Here is a 24,322-nt window from a genome sequence, read left to right as displayed (position 1 = left end):
CACTGCTTGATCCCTCGGTTCTGACTCTGCCGGATATGTTCCATTTTTCATGAAGTTCACGATATCGAAGTACCACGATTTTTCATCTGCCCCTAACAGCATTACGTCCTCGTAGCATGGTTTGTGAGATCTCCTTAATACCAACGGTTTCGAGACAAGGTTCCGGGGGTTGTCCCAAACTGACACCAAAGTGGCCAAAGCATCCGCCGCCTGGTTCTGCGCTCGAGGAATGTGATAGAAACGACACTCCTTCAATCTTTGTGCCAACCCTTCTAGCTGATCTAGATATGGACGTAGCCTTTCTTCCCTCACTTCCCAGTTTCCTTGTGCCTGTTTGATGATCAACTTGGAGTCACCCCAAATTTCGACATATGATGCTCCCAGTGCCGCTAATGACTCTAAACCATAAATGCACGCTTCATATTCGGCCATATTATTAGTGAGAGGGAAGGATAACTTCTTGGCCATCGGGATCCTTTCTCCTTCCGGTGAGGTAAGTAGTACTCCTACTCCGGCTCCATTCGAATTAACTGCTCCATCGAAGAACATTTTCCACGGTATAACTTCGATTGCGTTCAAGTGCTCATCGGGGAAATCATAGCTTACTTCTTCCTCTTCTGCATTCAGGGGTTGGTTAGCCAGAAACTCTGCCACGGCCCCTCCTTTGATAACCTTCTTCGTCATATATTCAATGTCAAACTCGGACAGAAGCAACAACCATCGGGCTAACTTCCCTGTCAAGGATGGAGTTCGGTACAAATACTTCACGGGGTCCATCCGAGAAATAATGATCACTTTATACGATTGAAAATAATGCCGTAGTTTCTTTGTCAACCATACTACTGCCACACATATCTTTTCGATCATGTTGTACTTGAGCTCGTACTCCAGGAACTTCTTACTCAAATAATACACCGCGTGCTCCACACCGGTGTCTCCCTCTTGAGCCAACATTGCCCCAATAGATCGCTCCTCGATCGCTACATAGAGGAGAAGCGGCTTCCCTAGTTTAGGCGGTCTCAGCACTGGCGGATTAGAAAAATAGTTCCGGACGCTCTCCAAAGCTTGTTGACACTTATCATTCCAGATGGTGGGTTGGTCTTTCCTTAACAACTTAAAGATTGGCTCGCAGATTGCGGTGAGTCTTGCTATGAACCGACTGATATATTGAACCTGCCCCAGAAACCCTCTCACTTCTTTCTCATTTTTCGGCGCTGGCATCTCCTGTATAGCCTTCACTTTATCAGGATCCACCTCGATTCCCTTATTTCCGATTACATAGCCTAAGATTTTGCCTGACGAAACGCCAAAAAAGCACTTCTTCGGGTTTAACCTTAGCTTGAATTCTGCAATTCGGGCCAAAAACTTCTCGAGCGCGGCAAAATGCCCTTCTCTTGTCTCTGATTTGACCATCATATCGTCCACATAGACTTCTACCTCCTTGTGTATCATATCATGGAACAGTGCTGTGGCCATTCTCTGATAAGTTGCCCCGGCATTTTTCAACCCAAACGGCATTACTCTGTAACAGTATGTCCCCTACTCAGTTGTGAACGAGGTTTTTGCTTTGTGCTTTTCGGCCATCTGAACTTGCATGTAGCCCATGAAACCATCCACATTCGTGTGTAATACACTTGACGCTGCACTGTCGATCAATACGTCGATATGAGGCAATGCGAACTCATCCTTGGGGCATGCCTTGTTAAGATCTCTGTAATCGACGCACATCCTCACTTTGCCGTCCTTCTTCGCAATTGGTACCACATTTGCGACCCAAGGGGGATAGTCGATCACTTCGATGAATCCTGCTTCTAACTGCTTCTTCACCTCCTCCCTGATCTTATCTGTCCATTCGGGTCTCATACGTCGGAGCTTCTGCTTTACGGGCTTTGCTTCAGGATAAGTTGGAATGCGGTGAGTTACGATAGATTGATCAATTCCAGGCATGTCTTCGTATGTCCAAGCGAATACAATTTCGTATTTTTTAATTATTCTCTCAAATTCTTTTCTCTCTTCAATAGTTAATGCTTGAGCAATTTGTATAAGTTTAGGATTTTCATCCGTACCAAGATTGAAAGTTGACATTTCTATCGTATTGATTTCAAATGTAGGCATGTTATATGAATGAGAATGCATGGAATGATCATGATCAACATCAAGCAAGTAATTAAAATCAGAATTCATTTCATTGATAGCATGGGTGATTACATCATTTGATTCAAACAAAGCAGTAATACAATTTTCATCATCAGGGTTCTCGGGTTTTTCATGAACTTTGGAGGTACTAGGCTCGTCCACCGCTCCCGCAGTTGCTTCAATGGTGATGACTTGCTCCTCGGCATTCAAGTCTAGCACCATAATCTCCTCGACAAAGCAGCTCGCCTTTCCTTTGCCCCAGTCGGCAACATCATTGAAGATTTCGAACCCCGACAGAATCTTCCCTTCTGTGCTAGTCCATGCCTCGGGGGTCCCTGAATACGCCTTTCCATTCCCCTCGTTCACGAAGTACTTCCTTAGGCCCACTTTTCCTTCACCACTCACATTGGGCAGACCTCCCTGCTCATATCCCAAACCCCTCTGGGTTTTCTGACTCTTAAAGTCCGGAAATTCTGGCAACCCCTGATGGTGTGCTCCTAAACCCATTCCTGGGATGAAACCTCCCTTCATCATCTTCACCACATCGGTGGTCATGCTGGACTCATAAATCCCGGAGACTTGGAATCCGGAGAAAAGCTGTGGCTCAATTCCCAATGCTGCCACCGAGCTTAATTTCTCAGCTCTGATCGTCACTATCTCCTCCCCGAAGGGGAATTTAATCATTTGATGGAGCGTGGAGGGCACACCTCCCAACTTATGGAACCACGGGTGTCCCAACAATACAGCAAAGGTTACCGGGATATCCAGCACCGTGAACTCTGTTTCTTCTTCATATGGCCCTACTTTCAACTTGGCCTTGAAGACTCCCTCAATGTGCCTACGGCTGTCATCATACGCTCTAATCACAGTTTCAGAGGCTATCAAGTCTCCTCTCTCCACTCCCAACTTCGACAAGAGTTTCAAAGGACAGACATTAATGGCCGATCCATCATAGACCATCACGCAACTAGTCTTCTTTCCGTTAATTTCCGCTCGGATATACAAAGGCTTATTGTGAGCCTTCCCCTCTTCTGGGAGATCCTCGTCAGTAAATGTGATCTCGGTCTTCTTTCGGGCCATAATTGCCCCTACTAGCGCTGCCGGCTCAGTATCGGTGGAAATAACCAGATTCTGCAATTCTTTCATCAAGTTTTCACGATGGTACTTAGAATGGCATAGAACTTCCCAGACTGTAGACTTAGCTTGTGTCTTCTTCAACTGCTCCAGAACTTGGTCATCGGGCTTAGGAGCCGACCCTTCTCCAATCTCAGTTTCTATCATAGGTGCCTTTCCCTCGGCCACACGACCTGATCTCGTCATTACCGCGATTTCCGGCTCATCATCCGATTCGTCCCAAATGTTAATAGGAATCCTCTGATTGGCATCTTCCTCGTCCGAAGAACTCTCCCAAATGTCCACGACCATTAAATCCATGACGTGAGGAACATTCGGATTCAAGTAAAAGGGATCCGCCGATCCATACAAAGCCCAACCTATCAACTCATCACAGTCACGGAGGGACACTCTGCTCATCCTTCTTGCGGCCAATGGAATAGCACCTCGTTGTATGCACATAAGCTGCACCTTATTGCTCATTGTTTCGTTACACTGTTCATACCCAGACTTCGTCCACTTGGTATAAGCTTTCTTTGGCTCCCCATCCCCTTCAACAGTCAAGGCACAACTATACATCTGATTGAAATCAGTAAATGGCATATACCGCAACTCATTCTTGATATATGGCAACGTGTTGCCAACCACCATTCGGATCTGATCCTGCTCGAGCGGCTTTTGTTTCATCACTGCGGCCAAATAGGTGCTAGCACATATAGTTCCATGGCCGGAAGATGACTGCAATCGCCGTGGATTTGACAATCATGGCATTTCTTTGCATACTCGTTACAATCTCTTTCCATGGTGAGCCAGTAGAAGCCTTGCCTTATGATTTTCTTTGCTAACACCGCTCCTCCCATATGGGCCCCGCAAATTCCTGAATGCACCGATTCCATCGCCTCGCGGGCTTCTCCCGCATCTAAGCACCTTAGCTGTAACCCATCGATGTGCCTTTTGTAAAGTAAGTCGTCGTGGATGACGAACTGCTGAGCTAACCTTCTAATCACTGCTTGATCCCTCGGTTCTGACTCTGCCGGATATGTTCCATTTTTCATGAAGTTCACGATATCGAAATACCACGATTTTTCATCTGCCCCTAACAGCATTATGTCCTCGTAGCATGGTTTGTGAGATCTCCTTAATACCAATGGTTTCGAGGCAAGGTTCCGGGGGTTGTCCCAAACTGACACCAAAGTGGCCAAAGCATCCGCCGCCTGGTTCTGCGCTCGAGGAATGTGATAGAAACGACACTCCTTCAATCTTTGTGCCAACCCTTCTAGCTGATCTAGATATGGACGTAGCCTTTCTTCACTCACTTCCCAGTTTCCTTGTGCCTGTTCGATGATCAACTTGGAGTCACTCCAAATTTCGACATATGATGCTCCCAGTGCCGCTAATGACTCTAAACCATAAATGCACGCTTCATATTCGGCCATATTATTAGTGAGAGGGAAGGATAACTTCTTGGCCATCGGGATCCTTTCTCCTTCCGGTGAGGTAAGTAGTACTCCTACTCCGGCTCCATTCGAATTAACTGCTCCATCGAAGAACATTTTCTACAGTATAACTTCGATTGCGTTCAAGTGCTCATCGGGGAAATCATAGCTTACTTCTTCCTCTTCTGCATTCAGGGGTTGGTTAGCCAGAAACTCTGCCACGGCCCCTCCTTTGATAACCTTCTTCGTCATATATTCAATGTCAAACTCGGACAGAAGCAACAACCATCGGGCTAACTTCCCTGTCAAGGATGGAGTTCGGTACAAATACTTCACGGGGTCCATCCGAGAAATAATGATCACTTTATACGATTGAAAATAATGCCGTAGTTTCTTTGTCAACCATACTACTGCCACACATGTCTTTTCGATCATGTTGTACTTGAGCTCGTACTCCAGGAACTTCTTACTCAAATAATACACCGCGTGCTCCACACCGGTGTCTCCCTCTTGAGCCAACATTGCCCCAATAGATCGCTCCTCGATCGCTACATAGAGGAGAAGCGCCTTCCCTAGTTTAGGCGGTCTCAGCACTGGCGGATTAGACAAATAGTTCCGGACGCTCTCCAAAGCTTGTTGACACTTATCATTCCAGATGGTGGGTTGGTCTTTCCTTAACAACTTAAAGATTGGCTCGCAGATTGCGGTGAGTCTTGCTATGAACCGACTGATATATTGAACCTGCCCCAGAAACCCTCTCACTTCTTTCTCATTTTTCGGCGCTGGCATCTCCTGTATAGCCTTCACTTTATCAGGATCCACCTCGATTCCCTTATTTCTGATTACATAGCCTAAGATTTTCCCCGACGAAACGCCGAAAAATCACTTCTTCGGGTTTAACCTTAGCTTGAATTCTGCAATTCGGGCCAAAAACTTCTCGAGCGCGGCAAAATGCCCTTCTCTTGTCTCTGATTTGACCATCATATCGTCCACATAGACTTCTACCTCCTTGTGTATCATATCATGGAACAGTGCTGTGGCCATTCTCTGATAAGTTGCCCTGGCATTTTTCAACCCAAACGGCATTACTCTGTAACAGTATGTCCCCCATTCAGTTGTGAACGAGGTTTTTGCTTTGTGCTTTTCGGCCATCTGAACTTGCATGTAGCCCATGAAACCATCCACATTCGTGTGTAATACACTTGACGTTGCACTGTCGATCAATACGTCGATATGAGGCAATGCGAACTCATCCTTGGGGCATGCCTTGTTAAGATCTCTGTAATCGACGCACATCCTCACTTTGCCGTCCTTCTTCGCAATTGGTACCACATTTGCGACCCAAGGGGGATAGTCGATCACTTCGATGAATCCTGCTTCTAACTGCTTCTTCACCTCCTCCCTGATCTTATCTGCCCATTCGGGTCTCATACGTCGGAGCTTCTGCTTTACGGGCTTTGCTTCGGGATAAGTTGGAATGCGGTGAGTTACGATAGATTGATCAATTCCAGGCATGTCTTCGTATGTCCAAGCGAATACAATTTCGTATTTTTTAATTATTCTCTCAAATTCTTTTCTCTCTTCAATAGTTAATGCTTGAGCAATTTGTATAAGTTTAGGATTTTCATCCGTACCAAGATTGAAAGTTGACATTTCTATCGTATTGATTTCAAATGTAGGCATGTTATATGAATGAGAATGCATGGAATGATCATGATCAACATCAAGCAAGTAATTAAAATCAGAAATCATTTCATTGATAGCATGGGTGATTACATCATTTGATTCAAACAAAGCAGTAATACAATTTTCATCATCAGGGTTCTCGGGTTTTTCATGAACTTTGGAGGTACTAGGCTCGTCCACCGCTCCCGCAGTTGCTTCAATGGTGATGACTTGCTCCTCGGCATTCAAGTCTAGCACCATAATCTCCTCGACAAAGCAGCTCGCCTTTCCTTTGCCCCAGTCGGCAACATCATTGAAGATTTCGAACCCCGGCAGAATCTTCCCTTCTGTGCTAGTCCATGCCTCGGGGGTCCCTGAATACGCCTTTCCATGCCCCTCGTTCACGAAGTACTTCCTTAGGCCCACTTTTCCTTCACCACTCACATTGGGCAGACCTCCCTGCTCATATCCCAAACCCCTCCGGGTTTTCTGACTCTTAAAGTCCGGAAATTCTGGCAACCCCTGATGGTGTGCTCCTAAACCCATTCCTAGATGAAACCTCCCTTCATCATCTTCATCACATCGGTGGTCATGCTGGACTCATAAATCCCGGAGACTTGGAATCCGGAGAAAAGCTGTGGCTCAATTCCCAATGCTGCCACGGAGCTTAATTTCTCAGCTCTGATCATCACTATCTCCTCCCCGAAGGGGAATTTAATCATTTGATGGAGCGTGGAGGGCACACCTCCCAACTTATGGAACCACGGGCGTCCCAACAATACAGCAAAGGTTACCGGGATATCCAGCACCGTGAACTCTGTTTCTTCTTCATGTGGCCCTACTTTCAACTTGGCCTTGAAGACTCCCTCAATGTGCCTACGGCTGTCATCATACGCTCTAATCACAGTTTCAGAGGCTATCAGGTCTCCTCTCTCCACTCCCAACTTCGACAAGAGTTTCAAAGGACAGACATTAATGGCCGATCCATCATCGACCATCACGCAACTAGTCTTCTTTCCGTTAATTTCCGCTCGGATATACAAAGGCTTATTGTGAGCCTTCCCCTCTTCTAGGAGATCCTCGTCAGTAAATGTGATCTCAGTCTTCTTTCGGGCCATAATTGCCCCTACTAGCGCTACCGGCTCAGTATCGGTGGAAATAACCAGATTCTGCAATTCTTTCATCAAGTTCTCACGATGGTACTTAGAATGGCATAGAACTTCCCAGACTGTAGACTTAGCTTGTGTCTTCTTCAACTGCTTCAGAACTTGGTCATCGGGCTTAGGAGCCGACCCTTCTCCAATCTCAGTTTCTATCATAGGTGCCTTTCCCTCGGCCACATGACCTGATCTCGTCATTACCGCGATTTCCGGCTCATCATCCGATTCGTCCCAAATGTTAATAGGAATCCTCTGATTGGCATCTTCCTCGTCCGAAGAACTCTCCCAAATGTCCACGACCATTAAATCCATGACGTGAGGAACATTCGGATTCAAATAAAAGGGATCCACCGATCCATACAAAGCCCAACCTATCAACTCATCACAGTCACGGAGGGACACTCTGCTCATCCTTCTTGCGGCCAACGGAATAGCACCTCGTTGTATGCACATAAGCTGCACCTTATTGCTCATTGTTTCGTTACACTGTTCATACCGGTGTCTCCAGCTTCTAGCATAATCCACAAACGGTACCTCGGGGAATTGCCTGATCCTATCCAGATCGTCCAGGGATCCCGTCCACGGAATGTACATTTCATATCTTGACACAAAGGCACTTCTGAGCGGTATCCAATGACCCATCTCCTCTTCTGATAGACCCTGATGCCATAATAAGGCTTCACCCATCAAGGTTTCCGGAAAATGTTCATGCAACTCACATTGCGGAAATCCGGCGTCATACATATGATTGCGGAATAACCTTGCGTGCTCAACAGGATCCTGGTATCCACCATACCTAGGCATCGCTAACACCGCATCAGGCGTTTGGTAAGACGGGGAATCAGGGGTTTGCTCCGTCAGCATCCATACTGTATACTCCTTGATAAATCTTTTCGTCATTGCCGCCCAATCGGTCTTAACATACATCGGCAACTACATGTACCACATTAACGGTTCACCCATCAATGAATTGCAAAACAAGCTAGTGATCTCTTCCTCTTTAAAACCCAAGGGTGCCATAGCCGACAAGTAGAAGTGAAGGTGCTCCATAGGGTCCTTATTGCCGTTATACTTACTAACCCTCGGTAATGGACGCTTGATAGGTCCAATCTGCATCGCAAAGCGCTCCGCAGTTCTGTCTTCAGCTCTTTGGTACTTTTCTAAAAACAAATCCGACAACCGATCCCAATCGTGCTTGCAAGAATCGGGTAATGAGTGGAACCATTCCAAAGGTTCGCCTACCAGCGAGTGGTGGAACCATTGAGCACTTTCATCTACTCCGAAGGATTCAATAAACATGTCGTGCATATATTCACGCAAGTGCACCTCGGGATCTCTTCCTCCACTAAACAAACCCAAATCTGGCACAATAGTCCGAGACGACCCTTCTCCGGTCTCTTCAGCACTATCCTCATCATACGGTGCTCCACCATCCGAGCCTTCCCCCATCGGTTCATCCTCTTGTTCTTCACCAAGGAAGGACACATACAGACCATTTCCTACATTGCTCTTTTCATCGGAGTCCAACAACTCCTCTACATTTTCCTCGAAGGATTCCATCACTACAGTTTCTGTCAAACCAACTCCGATCGTACTCACCCTATGATTAGGCAATGGATTACGCCTAATGGAAGGGTTCACTGACGAAGGATCAGCTATCTTCTTCTCTTCGATTAAATCTTGGATTTCGTGTTTCAACCTCTCGCAATTCTCAATTGTATGCCCATAACTGCTATGGAATTCACAATACCCTCTAGCCTGTATCTGCGGAGTAGGTTGAGCTTTGTTATACGGGGTAAGGGCTTTCAACAATCCCCTTTTTTGCAGACGCTCGAAAACTTTCGCGTAGGTCTGATCGAACTTGGCGAACCGCCTCTTTTCAATAGCATTAAGATCAACCACTTTCACTGCTGCGGATTTCGTACTCGCACTAGGCCCTCCGGCACTATACCCAGACTTCGTCCACTTGGTATAAGCTTTCTTTGGCTCCCCATCCCCTTCAACAGTCAAGGCACAACTATACATCTGATTGAAATCAGTAAATGGCATATACCGCAACTCATTCTTGATATATGGCAACGTGTTGCCAACCACCATTCGGATCTGATCCTGCTCGAGCGGATTTTGTTTCATCACTGCGGCCTTAGCCCTCCATCTTTTCACAAAATCGGAAAAGGATTCCCCAGCCTGTTGCTTAGTGCTCTCTAACTCTTTCAAAGTGACCTCCAGCATGGTGTTAAAGCTATACTGAGCGATGAATGACTTCGCTAATTCCTTCCAATCCCTCTTTGTTACCACCGGCAATGTATGAAACCATGTGAGGGCAGCCCCCTCTAGGTAAGTGTTAAACAGCCCCAGGACTTGATCCTCAGTCAGGATCGTGTGCTTCATCACAGCAACATACTGATTCATGTGAGCGGTGGGATCTCCCGTTCCATCGAACTTTTTCATGTCAGGGAGCCGGAATTTCAAAGGCAAAGCTGTTGCCGACAAACAATTCTTCAAGTTATAGAAGTCCTGACTTCCGGAACTTCCTCCACGCAAGTCCTGCACTTCCTGTGTGATGTGTTGCTTCCACTCCTCTTTCTTAGCTTTCTCTTTCTCTAACTGTTTTCGGATATAATCCTGATAATCCTCCTCATTCCCAAAGCGAGGACCATCGTTCACCTCATTCTCAGCACACTTACTACCACTCTTGTTGTCCTTCAGTGCTAACTCCGCTAGCTGGGCCAAGATCGCGGCCAGCTGATCATTGATATTGTTCACAGAATTCTCCAATTCAGCCACTTTTTCGTCGGTCGCAGACATACTGGCTGAAGAATGAGTATACTCGGACGAAGATGATTCCGAAGCCACAACTGCCGATTCAGAACTGTCAATTTGTAACTGGTCAAACTGCCTAACTAGCCGACTGCTCTCTCGGTACCACAATCGCTTAATGATGATGTCTGCGCGAACGGTATCCATTAGTATGTATGCATGATTTTATATGCATGATTCGTGGTGTGTGCGTTTATTTATTTACGGATATATAAGATAAGAAGAACAAACGTTAGTCTAATTACACGTATCACAACATCTCTCTTCCACCCTTATTCCTCCACACACTCGTTGGTCCAGGTCTCTTTCCTAGGATTTTGGTTTTTGGCTCACATTGCAGTCCAGGGGACGCGTGATGCCGTCGATTATTGCGGGAAATTAAATCATCCATCAGACAATACAGTTCGTTTTGACGTATCCGCGTTCAGTGACTAAGAAATCGACCAAGTTGGATTGTCCTTTCGGAATAACTCGTCTTTTGTCCTTTCGCGAGATGCATTAATTCGGGTTTTGACTCCCTTTGAGCGCATCTCAGTTTTTAGACGTGGTACGAGTTATTCTTCTAGTCCAATCGTTCGTTATTGTCAATGATTCGTTCCCTTTTGTTCGCGTGGGTTCGTGTCTCGATTTTGGATTACAACGGGATCTTTTGGATCTATCGAGAGACGTAACCACGTGTTTATTTAGTGATGGAATCACTTTTGGATTTTATTTTAGGGAACGGACTCATCGCGTAACGCGTTTGTTCTTAGCGTCGAGGATCCGTTTGCTCATTTTAGCTACGTGAAAAGACGGCGAGTCTTATTTTGACCGCACGATAACCTTTCGGCTAGCAACAGTTCGTTGTTCTTCCCAATCCTACGGGATATATCATCTTAGTGTGGTTATAGAAAACCAACCTTTCGTTAAATCGCGTGTTTGTTCGAAGCGAGGATATCACCGTTTTCTTTCCTTTAGGCGCGAATTTAAGCAAACACGTATATCGGGCCATATTTCTTGCAGTTTTGGTAACGGTCGAAATGATCAGTCTCGTCCATATGGCGCAATTATATGGTTTGGCTTAATTCGGCTTCGAGATTTTAAACGGGGTATACACTCGTCCGAGGCACGTATTCAACGACATTGGTTTATTTTCTTTAACTACCCTCGGGATTGATATATATCGTAGTCTCGGAATGATTTTGGTCGATTAGTTCATTTTTCTTTTCTTTTATTTTCTTAGTCACCTTTACGGACACATCCATTTCTCTTAAGAACGACACGAGGCATAACGTAAAAGCTCGTCTTTCATTCGGAAGGGACGGGCTACTCGTGCGAAACTTTTCACGTTACGATAGGGTCGTTCGAAACAGAAATGTTCTTCGTTTTCGTTTCGTCATGATCTCGTTTTATCCTAACTTATTTAAAGAATGTGAATAACGGCTACTGTTAATATAGTCTTTTGTATCGAGATGTAACTATCCTTAACACCGAACCGATTCATACTAATACGTGCTTACGTCATAACACATTTCCTGAACATGTGCCTTCGTCGGGACACCGAAAGGGACAAGGCGGGTCGCACATGTTCATTCATATGAGATGACTAAGTCGTCTTTAGTTCAAATTGTTTCGATGTTTTAGGGTAATTAGTATGTCTATTTACGAGTATATATTAACACATCGTCTCATTTTCTTTACCTACTTTAGGATTAGACACGTATCGTGGCGGTTTGAAAACACGAATTGATTCATTTATCACATCAAAAATAGTAACAGGTAATCCTATGGAAACTTCTAAGGCTACTATATGCTGACACGGCTGACCGCGGGACCTCACAGGACCGCACAGATTCACCCCTAACGAATGGATGGGGACCCTCTGGCGCCTTACTGTAAGGGGGAACTTACGCTAGCCTCTTTCGAGCGACGAATGGACTCTCGCTAGAGGTTTCACGGAAATTACCCAAAGGGTTTGCAATAATGCACATGAATGCATACGAAAAGAAGTAAAACGATCTGTCCCCGTTAAGGGCTTAATACACGCCTTCCGGAATCAAATTTCTCGCTTCCCCAGCAGAGTCGCCTCTTGTTAGACGAGGTGCCGTGGCCTAATCTCTCGGGCGGACCGGGGGGTGGACAACCTCATGGCGACGTAAGCGGTGATTGGCGCCGAAAGCAACCAATCGTGGAATCAAGCTGCTCGGCAGGACCGGAGCTCGGAGATATGGAAGAGTCGCCACCCACGAATGGGAAAATGAACACCGATCCCTTGCGGGAGACCGGTGTGGGTTCGAAAAACTTAGGTACGAGCCGAGAAGGCTAGCTCCTTTCCGGAGAAAGGCTACTAGGCACCCCGACATCGCCCGGTTATGAACCACCGGCCTCCTACTCAGCATGTTAGGCGATAACGGACTAATCGTATACTTCTTTAAGTTTAAAATTCATTTGAAACCCTTTTCTTTCTTTTTTCAGAAACCGTTTTGAGCATATATCATTGGAAAGCCATACTAGTAAAGAATCACCCATTTATGTTATACATACACAGAGAAGAAGGAGAAAGAAGTGATTTATTTACAACTTCATTTACATGTCACGCTGTGTGTTTATTCTACACTAACTTATTTTCCCCAAAACGAGTTTATTTACATGGTTCGCACCTTAATCACCGTTGGAACGATTTAGGTGCGTTTTAAAACCCCGTTTGATGAAGTTTTACCCGAATCGCCGTTGGAACGACTCGAGTGTTTGAAAACGTTAGGATAAGAACCTTTTAATGAGAAAACGTGGTTAAACATACAAGTCAATATCATGTTGTACAAATCCTTTAAGAAAATGATTCTAAAACTCTATTATTCACAAAGAAAACGATTTTAATTATAATGTTCGCTTAATCCGCCGTTGGAACGGACTAAGGTTTTAAGACGTGGTGTTTTGAAATGTTAACAAAAACAACTCTATTTACTTACATTAGGAAACTCTAAAAATTCATTAGTTTAAATAATTATATTGAAAGCTCTCTTTTTGTGATTTATTTTCCTCTCTTATTTAATGGACTCTCTACCTATTATACTTGTAATAATAAACCCATTTAAACCAAGACTCATACTCAAATAAAGCCCATTTGAAACATGGACCCATGAATGGTCCAAAGGAATAAAGAAAGTAATTCTAGCATATATATATACATTTAAATCAAAAAAATAGAATAAGAAAATAAAAGTTTATACAAAAGAAACTATATGTATATAAAAATAGTAGGTACAATATATCTATACTTTAAAAATGTGAAAATAGTAAGTAAATCCTATAACTAAGAAAATAATATTCATCCAAAAATAATTTCCTTCAATAACCACTAAAATAATCCAAATATCCCAAAACTACATATATACATATCTATTATAGTTTTAAATATCAAAAATAACATATACTAATATATATTAATTATTTTTCAAAATACTGAAGTAAATAATCTTCAAAATAGAATCTAATAGAGCCCAAATGAATAAAAAGAAAGACATATATATACATATACTTATATTGTAAAATAGAATAATAATAAAAAAGCATACAAATATTCTAAAATAATTACATATACTAAAGGTCTAAAATAATTTGAAAAGCATATATTACATAACTATACATATATATATTAAGGATTAAAAAGCTTAAAAGTTAAGAAAAAGGGACTGAAATGGCATCTTTTACGTTTTGGTAGATTTACCGACGGAAAATCCGTCGGTAAACAGCATTTAGTGACAGAAATGACAAATTACAGCAGCACTCCAATATTCTCCAGATTTATTCGAAAGCTTTAAATTAAATCTAATTCAATCGTTTTGGATTTCCGAACTGCCAAAAATGGATCATAGTCGAAAACGGAAGTTCCTAAACGACGTTTTTTATTTCAAATCATTATTTGGAAATTTCTTTTAAATTAAAAACTTGTAATTACAACGTTTTCGATACCCGAACTACCTTTTTATCGGATCACGGTTCGTATTGGGATATCAAAACGAGGTTTTTTATTTTAAAATAAAACCGAATTTTATTCAACACGAAATGGAAATTAAATAAATACGCTAATTAAATAAAATATGACAACATAAATAAATAACTAAATAAATAAAAACTATAACATAAAAATAAATAGGAGAAGAAGATAAATAAAATAAAATAAAAGAGAGTCTAGTCCTCGGATATTACCTTAAATTCGGTATCTGACAGTCGAAGCCGACTGATTCCACGAACCACGATCTTCCGTTTTTAGTGAAAATTTAGTAAAAATTGAACTTTAGGAAATTTGGAATTTTTGAGAAAAAAAATATTTTTCTCAAAAAAATTCACTCTCTCTCTCTAAAAATGTTTAGAGTGAGAAAGCTCTCTCCCAAACATCCTCCTCCTTCCTTTTGCATTGGGATCCGTGCCCTTATATAGGGAAACGGATCCCGGAACTTTGGACGACGCCCAAGTAAAATTGGGCGTCGCCCAAAGTCGTTGGGCGGCCGCCCAAGGCTTGTTCGGCAGCCGCCCAACACTAAGTTGGGCTACCGCCCAACAATTGTTGGGCGATCGCCCAACGCAAGGTTGGGCGCCCGCGCCCAACGCTCGTTGGGCGTTTGCCCGACGTGGTTGGGCGCCCGCCCGACGACCCCCGAGGCGTGCCTCGCGCTGTCGGGCGCGCGCGTCCCGCGGCCGCCGAGCGCGCGTTCCGCACCGTCGGACGCTCACACGTTGCGGCCGCCGAATGCGCGCTCCGCGCTGCCGGGCGCGCACGCTCAGTGGCCAACGAGAGCGTGCCCCGCGCTATTAGACTCGGGCGTTGCTCGGACGTCGAGAACGTGCCACTCGTGGTTGGACGCGTGCGTCCGACGGACGCCAAGCGCACGTCCTGTGCCATTGAGCGGGCGTTCGACCATTGTCGACCGCGCGCCGGATGTCGCTAAGCACCCGCGCCATGCCGCTAAGCATACGCGAGCCACCTTACCGGCAACAGCGACCCGCCGTAATTTTCTTTCCTTATTATACGCTTATTATTCTTTATATTTTTTTGTTTTTCAAAACTTCCGGAATCAATCGCTTCAACCGTCTTGTTGTCAGGTTTTCGTCACAGGTCCTCCGACTCAGTGTCTACAGTTGGGCCATTCACCATTGGGCCCGTACTGCCGCCAATAGTTATAGACCTCGCTTTAGATACCACGTGGCCTTTTATTCCTAAGGAGGGTGACCATGACGTCATTCGTGTGCTGTCATTTTGCATGATATCAGTAACCGAGTTTGTTCATGAGCTTGTTCGTGAACCTATAATAGAACCTGCTCACGAGCTTTCGAGTTAAATTTCACGATGCTCAAACTCGACTTATTAATAAATCGAACCGAATTCAATTAAGTTTCTATCGAAACGAACACCCAACTACCCATAAACGATTTGACTCATTTACAACTCTAGGTATCAGTTGTAAAGATAAATTTGGATAAGAACTTAGATTTATTAAGGCAAAGGGTGATGAGTGGAGTCAACCATTGAAATGTATGGTCAAACACCCATAGCTAAAGGACGAATATGCCATCATATCCAATAATTTGAAAATAGAAAATAATAAAAGAGAAAATGAAATGAGAGTATTATTATTATTCTGATTTTGATTTGATTTGATTAGTGAAGGATAATTAATTGGTTAGATTAGATTGCGACTGTGGTGCCTATTTCCAATTTTTGAACCCCATGTGGAGCCCTAATCTTCGGCGTTTAGCATCTGTCTCTTTCCTTGTATCTATGTATGCACAAAGACAAAACACCATATCTTATGTCTTAAATTTTCGTGTTATGTTTAGGGATGATAACGAGTACTGTACCTGTGGGTATCTGATGCGCCCTCACCTAAGTTGGGATGAAGACTCACTAAGAGATAAGTGTACCCCGTCGTTATCAAGTAATAAATTTTTGGTTAAGTCCAAGTTATCGTCCACAGGATTTATTTCTGCAAGTATCGAGCTACTTGGTTTCAGGAGTTATTTAGGCTTAGGGGGTTTTGAGTTTGTTTGATTAAGTTAATCTACTCCTAGGTTGAATTATACTAATCCTAACTAAGTTATCTGATTCTAACTAAGTTATTCTATGCCTAATTAAGCTACTCTACCCCTAATTAAGTTAAACTACTCCTAATTGATCTTTCACTAGATGCAATTACCCGAAGGAACATGGTATGAACGATAATAACGAAGATAGATTGTTAGGTCTATTGAGTAAAAACCTAATCTGAGTCACTTGTATTCAAGGCGATTAACCCTACTTACCCTCCTGAGGTTCCTAGCGCGTGATTCCCTAAGGCCGAAACTAGGTCTAAGGCTCAGTAAATTGGCGCTTAATCAACTAAGAGGTTGTCAATCTCCTAGGCTCTGACTAGGTCAGATTCAGCTCGCAATATGTGCCTACTAGATTTTGGGGCTTTTGAATGAGTTAAACCAATTGAATAAAGCGTAAGACAGAGATTAGACAAATAATCATAGAACAAAATAAGAGCTAAATTATTATTAAAGGCGAAAAACAATGTCACAAGATACAATAAGCTAGGTTCGGCAACTGTATCAAAGAGTACAAACAAGGAAAGATAAAAGGAGATACAAAAATCCCTTTTAGGGAACCTATTTACTCTGCAGCCGGCGACCTAATTTTAAGGACGAATCTTGATAATTCCTCGAGAAAAGCTTTGAAGGAGCTTCAATGGAGGTTTGAAGGATATGGAGGAGATGGAGAGGAATTACAAGGGGAAAGCTAAAGTAATTTACAAATAAATGAAAGATACTAATTTACATTGGAAAAACTCTATTTATAGGCGTGGCTCGGCCCTCTTTTTGACCTACTTTCGTGTCCTTATGCAGGTAGGAAGTCGTGGGGTCCGTCGTGGCATCGTGGGGGCGGAATTGGTCTTTTTGACCAATTCCCGCAGGTCTGCTCGCCGAGCAGGGCGAGCTGCTCGGCGAGCAGGCGCTGCTCGCGGCGAGCAGCGCCCTGCTCGGCGAGCAGGCCTCTGGTGGCCTGCTCGGTGAGCAGGTATGGCCTACGAAGGCCCGCTCGTCGAGCATTCTTGCCCGGTATGCCCCCGCGTGCTTGCCGACTGCCGTCGATGCCTTTTTCGTCCGAACTTATACCTGCGCATGTACAGAAACTCCAGATAACATTAGTCCAAAGGCTAAATTGACCCGCCAATCGCTTATTTTGAGCAAACGCTTCGTTTGGTGCGACTTTTGACGGACCAATTAGCTTCAAAAGATAACGGAATTATACTATGCATGCTATTTTGGCCGTAATTGCCTAAATTGGTCATAAAACGAGCCTAAACAACGAAAAATAAATAAAACGTTTCCAATTCCTAACTAACTCACACAAAAGCATTTAAATGCGAGAAATGCTCGCTTATTAACTAAATAACGCTAAAAACCGTTCTAAAACCGTACCCAAAGATAGGGGTTTTTGACCCCTATCAGTATCCGATATTACCCAATTCTAATGAGACTATTTTTATTCTGTGTAAAAGGATATGAGAAGGGTATGTAATTAAAAGCATTATCTGTTAGGGTAATGTAACGGGTATATTAATACCCCAAGATACCCGGTACTCGTTACCCGTCATAACTTTTTTATATATTAATAAATATCATTGTTTTTTAGATATAAGACGTGAGATTTGAACTTCATCCTTTTGTTTTCAACTATTGAGTAGTACCACTAAGCTATTTTATTCTTATTAAAGGTTCAATTTGTACAATTTTTAGATAAATGATTTATTAAATTTATACCTTGTTAAATTTGTAATATTTTTTTGTTTTATTTATTGATTCTTAACGGATAAAGTTACCCGCGAATTAAATGAGACGAGTATGGGATGCAAAAAGTATATCCGTTAGAGTGATAGGATGAGTACGGAAAATTAAAAAATAAAAAGATAAAAATTTGAAATTGACATTACTCGCGGATACCCTATCCGTTGCCATCCATAGTTATATTATGAAGTAGGATTTGGATCCTTTCCCATGAAAAACAGGAGAGTTCAAGTCTAATAAATCATAACCCTTCTTTATACATCAAAAAATCAAGATTTAATTAATTTTTTTATTACTTCAAAAAAAATTAATTTTTTTATTTACAACTTATTAAATTAAAACCTAATTAACCTAATTAAATGTCACAGTACTATGTTTATATATTAATAAATATCATTGTTTTTAAAAAGGTAAATTCCAAAAAAAACCTTTGTGGTTTCATCGATTTTCAAAAAAATCCTTATGGTTTGTTTTTACCAAAAAAAGGACTGCGTTATACGCCGTTACCCGAAAAACGAAAAATGGCTTAACACTGTTAAAATTGATGACGTGGCAAAAGGTAAAATTGTCCGAAAATCTTCTTCTTCTTCTTCATCAGATCTTCTTCTTCATCGGATCTTCTTCTTCTTGAATGTCAATCCATCTTTAAAATTTACCAAATGCATCCCAAATTCAATCAATAAAATTTTACCTACAAAGCTGCTAGATTAGTATCAGATTATTTCAATCACAACAACTCAAATTCACCCAAAATTAAATTAAAAATTTCAATTCCACAACTCAGCAGAAAAAAGAGAAAATTTAGCAGAGAATGAATAAGTTTACCAGGTAAGAAGAAAGAAAAGGGATGCAGCGATTAGGACTAGGAATCCGACATGGATTATCAACCATAACGTCTGAACAATTCAACCACGAAAAGTCTCGAAATAATCACGAAAACACGTTCTTCCCCACCTTTGGGTTCTCCGTCTCCGGTCCTTTTGGCCAAAACACGTTCTTCAGCAATTTCTCTCCTTCTTCTCCGACGAACCGATCTGCCAGGTATTCAAAAAATTTGGGATCTTTCAATTACCAAGTCACGCTTTGCTCTTCCGTATTACATTGGCACAAGTGGGTCGATTCGGAAAGCTTCGTACACCGCTGATTTCATCAGTGGCATCTGTTCAAAAGCAGCCATAGTCACCTCTCCACCGTTTGATTTCAGTGGGGCTGCAGTGGAGAACAAGGTTTAGAAGAGATTTGGGGTAAATGGAATTGAGATTGCAGGAAAGCAGAAGGGAGAGAAGATGAAGCCATGTTTGTGTAAATTGAAATTGATAAGATGAAGGGAGAGAAGATGAAGCTTTCTACAATGGAGAGTTAAAGGTTTGAAGAAGAAGAAGAGGATAAAATGAAGGGAGAAGATGAAGCTTTCTACAATGGCGGTCTTTTGGGGATTTTTTTTTATTTTTTTAATTTATTTTTGTTATTTTATTTTTTTTAATTTTTTATTTTAATTCAGACTTTTCATCAAATTAACGGTGTTAAGCCATTTTCCGTTTTTCGGGTAACGGCGTATAACGCAGTCCTTTTTTTTTGGTAAAAACAAACCACATGGTTTTTTTTGAAAATCGATGAAACCACGTGAGTTTTTTTTGGAATTTACCCTTTTTTAAATGTAAGACGTGAGATTTGAATCTCATCCTTTTGTTTTCAACTATTGAGTAATACCACTGAACTATTTTATTCTTATTAATTAAGGTTCAATTTGTTAAATTTTTAGATAAATGATTTATTAAATTTATACTTTGTTAAATTTGTAATATTTTTTGTTTTATTTATTGATTTTAACGGGTAAGGGTACCCGCGAATTAAATGGGACGAGTATTAAATGTAAAAAGTATATCTGTTAGAGTAATAAGATGGGTACGGATAATTGAAAAATAAAAAGATAAAGGTTTGAAATTGACATTACCTTCAGATAGTCTACACATTGTTATCTCTGTTATGTTATTAAGTAGGATTTGGATCCTTTCCCGCAAAAAAAAAAAAAACAAGAGAGCTGAAGTCTAATAAATCACAAACCTCTTTATACATCAAAAAATCAAGATTTAATTAATTTTTTTATTTACAACTTATTAAATTAAAACCTAATTAACTCAATATTTTTTCCACCATTTTTTATCATTCTATTTATGTACCTTTCTCTCTTAGAGCACCTTTAGTGGTTTAGGAAAAGAACTGATCCGTAAGTATATAAAATATAAAAGGTGTATCTAACTATTAGAAAATAAAGAATGGGTTGTATATGGTATCCAAACTTGGATACTGATCACAAGTGGACCCTATATATAAAATGGCATGAAAATCCTTCTTTTTTAGATGTATTTTCTTTTTACATTTTTTACATATTTTCTTTTTACAATTTCTATGGTTTTTTAACAGTAAATTAAAATGTAAATAAAAAGACTATAATCATATGACGTGATTTTAATGATTGGTTTAAAATTTTACTTTTGGGGTCCGTTTGGTAAGATGTAATGGGCTTTGTAATGGAATGCCCATTACATTGAAGGATCATTACCATGTTTGGTTACACTTTAAAATTTTGTTATAATGGAATGAGAAATCCATAGATTAAATTTTGTTTAACAACTATTGTAATCCCCTTTACATAAAAAAAATGTATTGAATTCTCATTACATCCAACAAGTAATTCTAATTTCTATCTTTAAAGTTTCATCTAACCTCTCATTTGTCAAATCTCACTTCTCATCATTCTCAAAAACGCAAAAACTAAAAAACCTAAAAACGAAAAAAAAAGCTAAAAAAAACAAAAGAAAAATGAGAAAATAGAAAAAAACGGTGAAAATGGAAAACGAAAAACGAGAAAAATGTAAAAAAAAAATTACTATGAAAACACAGAAAATTATATACTAATTTCACGATTTTCATGTTTTTTTTTGTGGATTTTAATTATGTAAATAAAATTTTACAATTATATTTAACCAAGCAAACATAAGTAATGTAATGCTAATTACAGTTCATCATTTTTTTAACCAAACATGGTAATGGAATCGTCATTCCATTCCATTACATTACAAGTTTGATTACATTACAACTTTGATTACATTACATTGCATTACGTCATACCAAACGCACCCTTGGAGTTTTATCAAATGTATGAATTTTTTTCATCTCTCATTTTAAAAATTAATTTCATAGCATTTAATTTTATTGAATAATTTATTAAATATTTTTTGGTTACTAATTTATTAAATATTAATAATACAAAAAAAATTAAAGAAGTAAAAAATAAAATATTATAACGTGTGGGGTCCATTAAAATAAAAAAATAGTATCCAACCATTAGAGGGTTTTTTTTAAAAAGAGTGTTTTAATATGAAGTGTTTTGTAATAGTGTAAAATGATGATGTGTTAATGGTTGGAGTATCCAACCATTAGGGATGCTATAAGATAAACTACTCTGTTAAATGTCACAATACTATGACCAAATCGATTAAAGAACCAATAAAAACAAAAGGTTAAGGATTTAAGGTTCAGTCGAGGTTGAACTGGAGTTCAAAAATCCTCTAAAAATTATTATGTTTAGTTGTATTTAACCTTTTAACATAAAAAAAAACATTAGTGAAAATTAAAAATTTCCACTCAATCCTTAATTGATTGACAAATTCTGTAGAGACTCGATATGATATTTGAAATCACCAAGAGATAAGGAGAATAATTTATAAATAAAAACTATACAACTAATCCCAAAATACACTTTTATAGATTAAAAACAGTTACCAACTTCTAAACATAACAAAAGGTGACAATACAATAGAGTACAACAGGACGTTTGATATTTTATTGGGATAATGATAAGAATAAATGGTTGAGATAATGATAAAAATATGATAGTCGAGAATTATTATTCAATGTTTGGTAGTGGGAGAGGGATAAGAATAAAATAATACATTTTACTATTTTAATCTTATTTAAACTAAATAATATTAATTTGAGGGATAAGATAAGATGGACTTTTCCATCCTATTAAAATCGCAGGAGCTTATCCCACCTCCTTATACCACTCATCTCTTAGGTATAGGATTCGAGAGATAAGACTCATATTCATTCCTTATCTCCCTAACCTATCTCTAAAACAAACATGAGATAACTCGTCTCAATTTTTTTTTATCTCTATCCATGTGTCTTTATCCCCTCTAACAAACACCCCGCAAGTGTTAATCATAAAGATTTGAATGCAGCCAACATAAGTTTTGCCTGCTCTGATATCAAATCATTCCGCTTCATGAACAGCTCTAGCTCAGCCACGTGCACTTTTCTCCACTTCTCTTCCATCTCTGATTTTTTCGCTCCCTCCGCCATATCTAGCCCTCTTTTTATCACATAATCCTCCATTGATGCTACTGTTGGTCCCTTATAATGTGACAAGTTTAGTTCCAAGGGGGGGATAGGAACTATTTAAAGTTTTGTCCATTTAGGCTGACTTCTTTTCTTAAGAAAAGGTTTACACAGCGGCGCTAAGTAATTCGAAGACACAAGCTTAGTCAACTTGTGACTAAGTCTGTTTCTTTCCTTGAGTCAGGAGATAGCACTTAAAGTCTATTCCTGAACTCAGCTTCTTAGTGCACTCAACTCAGCGTGAGTTCGTTGCTTAGTCAGTTTTATAGCAAGCAATATATAAAGGAGTTTAAGGGTTAGAAATGTGTTACTCAGCAGACATATCCTGGTTCGGCCTCTCCGCCTACGTCCAGTCCCCGAAACTAGTCCGAGCTTTTTGAATTCTCTACTGAGCTCTTTAAAGGCAGAGCACGAAACCTTTTACAATAGAAGCTGAGTATACAAGAGTACCTTCCTCTATACCTCTACTCACTCATATATCTACCGCTGAGTACTATAACCGAGTACTCAGCCTCTCCTTTCTATTCTTCTAGAAATGATAAAGTGTTTGTCCTAAACAACAATTGCTAAGACACTTTATATGATTGAAAATCACTCTAGACTTTTACACAATAATTGGAAATTGGTATAAGGTTTTTGCTTTGCTTTTCTCACAGAACTTCAAGTATGAATTTGGACAGCGTTTCAGCTAATTGAAGATCTGCATCGAATGAAGCAAGTGAGAGGCCTATTTATAGTGACACATGAGGCACCGGTAATTTCGAATTTCGAAATAACCGTTGGAGGGAAACGGCTTCCTGTCGTTGTCACCCAGTACGCGCTCAGTGTCGTTGGCCAATGAGATTCTTACATCTTCTGTCCACGGAGTGCTCGGCAGCTTTTCGTCTGGCAAACAGAATGTTTCGACATATTTGGCAAAGTCTTCCAGACAGCTTTCTGCACCTTCTGAACTTTACCCAAAGTAGAAATACTTTGTCTAGAAGTTGGTTCTTGTCTACCGCTGTCTTGTACTTCTTGTCGTTTCACTCAACAGCTTCATCTTGAAGCAATTGAGAGAAGGCTTCTCGATCCTTCTTCAAGCTGAGCTTGTGCTTTGTAAAAAATGACCGCGTTTTGAAATCTTGGGCCGTGAGGTCTTGATTGTGTTGACTTGGGCTTGACTTCCACTTATGGGCTTTTGGTCTTTTAATCTTAATGTCTTATAGATCAATAAACTCAACATTGAACAAACACATTAGTATGAATAAATCAAAGCATTTAAATTTAATGTGTTAGAATATTTTTTTATCAATTACATAAATAATTTTGTCAAATCAAAATCATGTGGAAAGGTGTTTCAACAAACTCCCCCATTTTGATGTTGGCAAAAATATTCAGTTGAAGAACTCAGTGTTGAGCTCCCCCATGATAGTTGACCTTATATTACTCAGTATACTCCCCCGTAAGGGTTGAGCTGCTGACTTAGTTTTACTTTAAACATGTCAAGGTTTAATCAAGTAAGTCTAAGCTCAGTTTTCAGAAATAGGTTAGCTTATAAATCATATTCTTTTTAACTCAGTTTATGCGGAAGATTTAGGTATCAGAGAGCGCTGAGTATATCTTTGTTCAATGTGTTTTAAGAAGACATGTAAAAGAGGTCAACTTATAGATCAACACAGCATACAATCATAAAGCAATGTAGACAAATAGCACAGTTGATTTAATGAAGATGCGTTAACTATTTAGCACAAAACATAAGTAAGCATCACATAAGATTGGTCAGTGTTGAAAAGATAGATGCAT

The 24,322-nt window shown here is 40.6% G+C and overlaps 1 long non-coding RNA gene across 2 annotated transcripts; it reads right to left on the bottom strand.

Annotated features, from left to right (window-relative positions):
* Positions 1 to 18,606: 18,606 nt before the first annotated feature.
* Positions 18,607 to 19,637, bottom strand: LOC136235853 (uncharacterized). 2 transcript variants are annotated; one of them, XR_010691968.1, is made up of 2 exons: positions 18,962 to 19,637; positions 18,607 to 18,835 (listed from the first exon to the last, which is right to left on the bottom strand). It is a non-coding gene; the product is annotated as an uncharacterized lncRNA (long non-coding RNA). The 2 variants fall into 2 exon arrangements; XR_010691967.1 differs by having other exon boundaries at positions 18,607 to 18,827.
* Positions 19,638 to 24,322: the final 4,685 nt, after the last annotated feature.

The sequence above is a fragment of the Euphorbia lathyris genome, chromosome 7, assembly GCF_963576675.1.
Source record: "Euphorbia lathyris chromosome 7, ddEupLath1.1, whole genome shotgun sequence".
Lineage (NCBI taxonomy): Eukaryota > Viridiplantae > Streptophyta > Magnoliopsida > Malpighiales > Euphorbiaceae > Euphorbia > Euphorbia lathyris.
The sequence above is the reverse complement of the archived record's forward strand: the minus strand, read 5'-3'. Positions and strand labels throughout refer to the sequence as shown.